The following is a 7,500-nucleotide window of genomic DNA, read 5'->3' on the forward strand; positions in this document are numbered from 1 at the left end:
CCCTGTCCCCGCCACGCCGCGGCTGAAGCACTCCTAGTTATCACAAAGCGTGCAGCGCCGCGATGTGTTTATACGTCTGTACAGCCTCCCTCCCTCGATATTTAGCCGGCAATATCTGTAGTGCCTGTCACGTGTGGGGAATTTGGCTGTTATTGCCCGCCTTTTTTTCTAAGTTATATAATAGCTGCCAATAACTGTTTTTAACTGTCAACAGCTATTATGCCCTAGCCATCACCGGGTGAGGCTGTCAGCGCTGCGGCGGGGCGGTTTGGTGTGCACGGGGCGCCCGACGTGCTCCCAACAACCTCCAATTTGTGCATATTTGGAGTTCAATTCGTCACTTTTTTCACGGGTGGTTTCCAACTGTCCTTTACTTTTTTTGTTATTTGGCAACATCCGGAAAGCCTTGGCAGGGTAATGTAGCTTTGGCATGAAAGGGAGAGTCATCATACGCCTGGCAGCGCCGCGGTCCCCCACTGGGATTGGTTGTGACGCGGCGAGCATCATCTGTCTCAGCCAATTACGTGCGTGCTACGATGATACGGTCTGCCTCCCACACTCTGGTAAACACGGGCGCGGGGATCGAACTGTGGGCGTCACAAGATTAACCACCGCGTCATGAGATTAACCACAGTGCTCGAATGAGACTGAAGTGGGCACCGTTGGCACTACGACGAGAAGGAGCACGAGAAGGTGTTGGAGGAGATCGAGTGGGAGTCTGTCGTTGTGTCCTTCACATGGGGCACCCTAAGCATGGGACGCATCCTTGAGCCTCCCCTGACATCCTTGAGAATCCCCTGCGTCCTCGAGTCCCTTAGGATCCAAGCTGCCTTCTGAACCCTGTCCCTTGGCTCCCTGCCTCCCACCCATCCACCCCCACCCACCCACCCCGCCGAGTGGTTCTCCCTCCCGCCCGCTGCACCCAACACTGCCCGATCGATTCTCTTTAGCCTCCCGCGTCTTTCTCGCTGTTTATTCATCCGCTTCTCTTTTGTCTAGGGACGGATTTCGATTTTTCTTTGTTTTCCAAGACGTATTAATGTTGGGGAGGTTGAATATGGCCGGAGAGAGTCTGAATAGCGTCGGGGAGGTAATTAGGTGTCACTCGGCGCGGCTGTGTGCATCACTAGAGGGACGAGGAGGAGGAGGAGCAACGGCAAGAGCGGCGAGCACGACCTCTGGTGACGCCGCGCTTCAGGAATCGCTTTACCGTCCTCCCAAATTTATAATGGCGCGTCACCTTCGGATGCAGTACTATGGCTGAGGGCGATGCGTGGAGGAGAGGAGAGCAGCATCCCTCTTCCCTCCCTTTCCATTCCTCTCCCTTCCATCATGTCTCCTTCACGCCCCTCCTCCCTCCTCCCGTTCCATTCGCTATTGCACTCCTACTCTCCCCTCACCTATACTCTCTCCCCCTCTCTCTCTCCTCTCACCAGCGCTGCCTCAGGGACGTTCGCTCGCCACGCTACAGTGACCCACCTCCGCTTCACCGCTCACACACACACACACACACACACACACACACACACACACACACACACTAAGCCTCGTAACACGGCTGCCCTTGTAACGTGTTCAAGCACCTCTCAGCAGCATCAACTTCTTCTTCCTCCCCCTCCACTTCTCCCTCCACTACATATCCATCCACCTATCTTCATCACAACCACCGTTCGTATCATCCTCATTAGCACCACCATCTCTCTCTCTCTCTCTCTCTCTCTCTCTCTCTCTCTCTCTCTCTCTCTCTCTCTCTCTCTCTCTCTCTCTCTCTCTCTCTCTCTCTCTCAGTACATCCTCCTTTTCTTCCTCAATACTTCGGTGGAGGCACAACATCACATCACCATCACCTAGGACCATCACTCACCACCATCATTCATCACCATCACACTCTAAGCGTCACCTTCAACTACATAACTAAATACTAAGCATGTTTATACTTCCGTCTCCATCACCATCGCCACCAGTCACCACCACCATCACCACCGCCTCCACTACCGCCACTTACGAAACTGCCAGTCACCATCACCACTCACTAACTTCAATAGTCCAGAGCGGAAATTCATTTTCATTAACTCAAGAGGGAACAATGTTTAACGAAGAGTTTCCGGACCTCATCCTCCTCCTGCACACCGTTACTTACCACCACCACCACCACCACCACCATCATCATCATCATCATCATCATCATCATCCAGCCAACCCTCTACTCTTTACCACTAACTACTGTCTAACCTAACCTAACTACTGTCTAATCTAACCTAAATACTTCTCCATTACCTCAGTCTCCTGTACACCACTACTACCATTACCACTAACCTAACCATCACCTCAACCTTCACCACCACACCCACCACTAGCCAACCAGCACTCTACTACCATTGCCACTGTCTAACCTAACCTAACCATCACATCAATCTTCACCATCAGCAAACAAGCCTCCTGCACCGCCTCACCACCACCTCCTCCTCCACTCAACCCCACCATCAACCACCCACAGTAGTCCCTCACCACTCCATCCCTCCAGCACCTCGCACACCTCATCACCACCATCACCTGTTGTCACCTATTACTCCCCATGTTCATACTTGTTCACAGTCACAGTCACCAGTCAATTCCCCTTTCAGCACCCTCTCACTCTCACCAGTTACCGATCGTGTCCCTCTCCCAGGACCTGTTCACTAGTTATAGTCAGAATTAGCATCTGTTTCCGCCACCACCACCGCCACCACCACCTGTTCATAACTACCAATTGAGCACCATTACCTGCATGATCACCTCATTATCACTACCTTAATATCAACACCTGTTCATCAACACCAACATGCACCACCTCCTTTTTCAACACCCACACACCATCTCATCGGCTAATCACCATCATAATCACCATCACCGCTACCACCTGCACTCAGCTGAACTCAACCAACCAACACGGAGTCGTCATCATCATCACTACTGCTACTGCAATCACGAGAACACTGACTACTAACTACACTATACACCTGATTACAGCTGAACGTGAATGCACAATATGATCCAGTGTGCCTTAATTGGTATGTTGCGTCCACCAGGTGATGTGAGGAAGCAGGGAACTAATCATTTGTTGGGGAAAAAAATGAAAATGGTGAAATCATGAAACAACGGAATAGTTTTTTTTTTTTTTATTTATTTATTTATTTTTTTTTTTTTTATCTTTTTGTGCCTCCATTCAAGACAACCATTTTTTTTTCTAGTTAATGATACGTATGCACAGTTACACATACTGTTTGCAATATTGTATTCAGTTACAGTCATTTTCTCTCTCTCTCTCTCTCTCTCTCTCTCTCTCTCTCTCTCTCTCTCTCTCTCTCTCTCTCTCTCTCTCTCTCTCTCTCTCTCTCTCTCTCTCTCTCTCTCTCTCTCTCTCTCTCTCTCTCTCTCTCTCTCTCTCTCTCCCCCCCCAATACAGTGACTTTTCGTCTTTCTTGATGTTGCGTCTCTCTCTCTCTCTCTCTCTCTCTCTCTCTCTCTCTCTCTCTCTCTCTCTCTCTCTCTCTCTCTCTCTCTCTCTCTCCCTTCGTCCCTCCCCTCTTTGATTTCTCCCCATCCTCTAACATTGCTTCCTCTTTAATTTTTCCTCTTCCCCACTTTCCCCTCCACGCTCCACTCCCGTTCGTCTCCCTCGGCCTCCCCCTCCCCTGCCTCCCTCTCCCAGACACGTCGTCGCAAATGGCGGAAACGTAACTTGTGATCTGAAGTGCGTGGCCGTGCCGTCTTTGTTTGTCCCGGCGGCGACGACCAGCCGGGCGCGCAGACGGACAGACGGACAGACAGACGGGTACTGGAGTCTAAATGCTGACAGAGAGAGAGAGAGAGAGAGAGAGAGAGAGAGAGAGAGAGAGAGAGAGAGAGAGAGAGAGAGAGAGAGAGAGGCACTGTGGCTCTGTATGTGCGCGGCTGGCACGCCTCCAGACCGTGTACACGTAGGAAGTCTTCAGAATACGTACATGTATGTGTCAGTTTTACTCCAAGTGTGTGTGTGTGTGTGTGTGTGTGTGTGTGTGTGTGTGTGTGTGTTAGTCAGTCAGTCATTCCATTCCCTGCTTGTATGTGAAGTATGTACGTTGGTATTTAACGTATGTACTTTTGTGTGTGTGTGTGTGTGTGTGTGTGTGTGTGTGTGTGTGTGTGTGTGTGTGCAGCAGGGTATTTACCGCACCGTGCACTGTGTTATCAGCAGCAGTTCACAATCTGGCCTTCATCTTAGTGGTAGCCTTGGTCTGACCCTCAATTTATCTATTAGCTTCTATCAGTAACTGCCACCACCGCTACCCCTCTCTCTCTCTCTCTCTCTCTCTCTCTCTCTCTCTCTCTCTCTCTCTCTCTCTCTCTCTCTCTCTCTCTCTCTCTCTCTCTCTCTCTCTCTCTCCATTCATATTCTTCACTCTCGTATTATTATCGTTTCTCTTCTTTCTCCTTCATTTTTCTTATCTTCTCTATCCTTTCTAACTATTTCTGGCTTCCTCCTCTTCCTCCTCCTACTGTTACTGTTCTCCTCCATTTCGTGCCTTTCCTCCTCTTTCACTTCTTCGTCTATTTCTTCTTTGTCTTCCTTCTCTTCCTCCCACTGCTACTGTTTCTCCTTGTCCACTTCCTATCCTCCACCTTCTCTTGCACCTCGTCTTCGTCTTTTTCCCTTCCTCCTCCTCCTCCTCCTCCTCCTCCTCCTCCTCCTCCTCCTCCTCCTCCTCCTCCTCCTCCTCATGGCCCTCCCTCACGTCATCCCAAACACAGGACCTTTGTAGCAGCAAAAAAATATGAGCCTCAGTCACAATGGCCGCTGCTTCTGTGTTCACCATTTCGCTGTTTTCAACTGGCTGTGTTTTATGGGGGGAGGGGGGAGAGAAGTGGATGAGGAGGAGAAAGAGGAAGGGCAACATGGCGGGCGCTGTGGGAGATACGCAGGTGCTGAGGAGGAGGAGGAGGAGGAGGAGGAGGAGGAAGAGAGGTAATAGTAGTGGTGGTGGTGGTGAGTGAAGTGAAAGTGAAAAATTTTGGGGTGACAAGGATCAGTGAAGGTTTTAGCATAGGATTAAACAAGCCCTGCATTTCTTACATTGATTTATTCTCTCTCTCTCTCTCTCTCTCTCTCTCTCTCTCTCTCTCTCTCTCTCTCTCTCTCTCTCTCTCTCTCTCTCTCTCTCTCTCTCTCTCTCTCTCTCTCTCTCTCGCAGGTGGAGGCGGCGACGCGGTGGAGGGTGGAAGAGGACAGCATGGTGGAGGGTGACGCAACAGTAGCGGACACACTGGCGTCTCATTATGAGGTTAGTTAACCATTTAGCTAATAGTCCTTGTAATTTTCTCTCTCTCTCTCTCTCTCTCTCTCTCTCTCTCTCTCTCTCTCTCTCTCTCTCTCTCTCTCTCTCTCTCTCTCTCTCTCTCTCTCTCTCTCTCTCCATTCTTGTTTCCTCTTCTTTCTTTTCACCTCTATCTTGCCTGAGGTCAGAGAAAACAGCCTCGACCCTCAGTTTCCTCCTCCTCCTCCTCCTCCTCCTCCTCCTCCTCCTCCTCCTCCTCCTCCTCCTCCTCCTCCTCTTCTCTTCAATCGTTTTCCTCCACATCTTCATCTTTCTCCTCCGTTCAGTCCTTTTCCTCCACCTCTTCATCTCTTCCTCCTCCTTCTCCTCCTCCGTCCCGTCTTTCTCATCGCATCTTCGCCCTCTTCCTCCTCCTCCTCCTCGTCCTCTTTCTGATCTTTCTCCTCCACGTCGGCCTCTTGTTCCTGCTACGTATAATTTTTCTCTTCCTTGTCCTCTCCCGCCTCCTCCTCCTCCTCCTCCTCCTCCTCCTCCTCCTCCTCCTCCTCCTCCTCCTCCTCCTCCTCCTCCTCCTTTAACTCTGCAATTAGCGCTTGATCTTTCTCTGTTTCCTCCTCTTACTTACAAGCTTATTTTAATTTCCTTTTTTTTGTAACTCTAACTCTCTCTCTCTCTCTCTCTCTCTCTCTCTCTCTCTCTCTCTCTCTCTCTCTCTCTCTCTCTCTCTCTCTCTCTCTCTCTCTCTCTCTCTCTCTCTCTCTCTCTCTCTCAGCGCCATAATGGAAGGGGAGAGGACAGGACGGGAGGCAGAAAAGGAGTTTTCCTGTCTATATTGTAGCAGGTTTTGCTAATTTGCGGCGTTGCCATGTTTACGTTCCCTGGATGTTGCAGTGTTGTCAGGTGTCCGCTCTGACAGAATTCATGGTTGCCACCTTTGTTGTTTTTTCCATTTTTCTCTCTCTCTCTCTCTCTCTCTCTCTCTCTCTCTCTCTCTCTCTCTCTCTCTCTCTCTCTCTCTCTCTCTCTCTCTCTTTTCATCTCAAATATACTTCAGTTTTCTTTATTGGTATAGGTTTTCTTTCTTTATTTCTTTCTGTTTTTATTTCTTTCTGTACGTTTTTCTTTATTTTCGTTTCGCTTCTTGTGAACATGAGTTTCTTTTTTTTTCATTGTTTTTTGTCGATTTTTTTTATTATTATTATTATTTTTTTTTTTTTCGTTTTTTCCTTTGATTTCTTTCGGGTTTTGTTTATGCTTTATTTATTTATCTCCCTTGTTTGGTTAGTTTTGTGTATTCTTTCGTTTATCTTTTTTTTTTTTCGTTCGTCTACGTGTTTTTTTTTTCTTTTTATTACTTTTTTCTCTTTTTTTTTCTTTCCTGTAGTTTTACATGGAGACACGAGTTTTTTCGGCCCCCCTTCTCTCTCTCTCTCTCTCTCTCTCTCTCTCTCTCTCTCTCTCTCTCTCTCTCTCTCTCTCTCTCTCTCTCTCTCTCTCTCTCTTTTCCCTTTTGTCATTTTCCTCTCGGTTCCTGTTATTGATTTTCTTCTCCCTGGTGTCTTCCAATATTTTCTCGTTTGCCTGCCCACCAGCGCAACACGAAACACTGCACGCCTCCTCCTCCTCCTCCTCCTCCTCCTCCTCCTCCTCCTCCTCCTCCTCCTCCTCCTCCTCCTCCTCCTCCTCTTCCTCTCGTGCCATCATCCTCACCATCCTCTCTTTCCCCCTCTCTTTCTCCACCCCCTCATAATCAAGTCTTGCTTTTTATCTACTGTTTGTTCTTCCTTGTCATCTTTATCACTGTCTTTGTCTCTTGTCCCTGATCTTATGACTCCACCTCCATAATCTTCCTCCTCCTCCTCCTCCTCCTCCTCCTCCCACACATCCTTGTTTTTTGGGGTATATATATTTTTTTTCTCCTATTCTCACTCCTGTTTTCTCATTTTCTCTTTCCTTCTATCCTCCCTCTCTTCCTCTTCTCCTTTCATCTCTTACCCTCCCTCTCCTCACCTCTTCTCCCTCACTTCTTGCACTTTCTCTACCGTTCTCCTCATCTTTCTCTTCGTATACTCCTTCCCGATTTCTCCTCCTCCTCTCTCTCCTTTTCCTCCTCCTCTGATCCTTTCCGTTCTTGCCCTCCCCACATACCCAATCCTCCTCCTCCTCTTCCTCCTTCTCCTCCTCCTCATCCCCTTCGTCTGTGAGC

General features: G+C 48.9%; 1 long non-coding RNA gene across 1 annotated transcript in view; it reads left to right on the plus strand.

Moving 5' to 3' along the window:
- LOC135101247 (uncharacterized) overlaps positions 1-7,500 on the plus strand; it is a 36,925-nt gene that overhangs the window by 13,359 nt on the left and 16,066 nt on the right. The window contains exon 2 of the long non-coding RNA XR_010269176.1: positions 5,211-5,300. This is a non-coding gene — a long non-coding RNA (uncharacterized LOC135101247). The remainder of the gene's footprint in view (positions 1-5,210; positions 5,301-7,500) is intronic.

Source organism: Scylla paramamosain, chromosome 6 (genome assembly GCF_035594125.1).
Source record: "Scylla paramamosain isolate STU-SP2022 chromosome 6, ASM3559412v1, whole genome shotgun sequence".
NCBI classification, from domain to species: domain Eukaryota; kingdom Metazoa; phylum Arthropoda; class Malacostraca; order Decapoda; family Portunidae; genus Scylla; species Scylla paramamosain.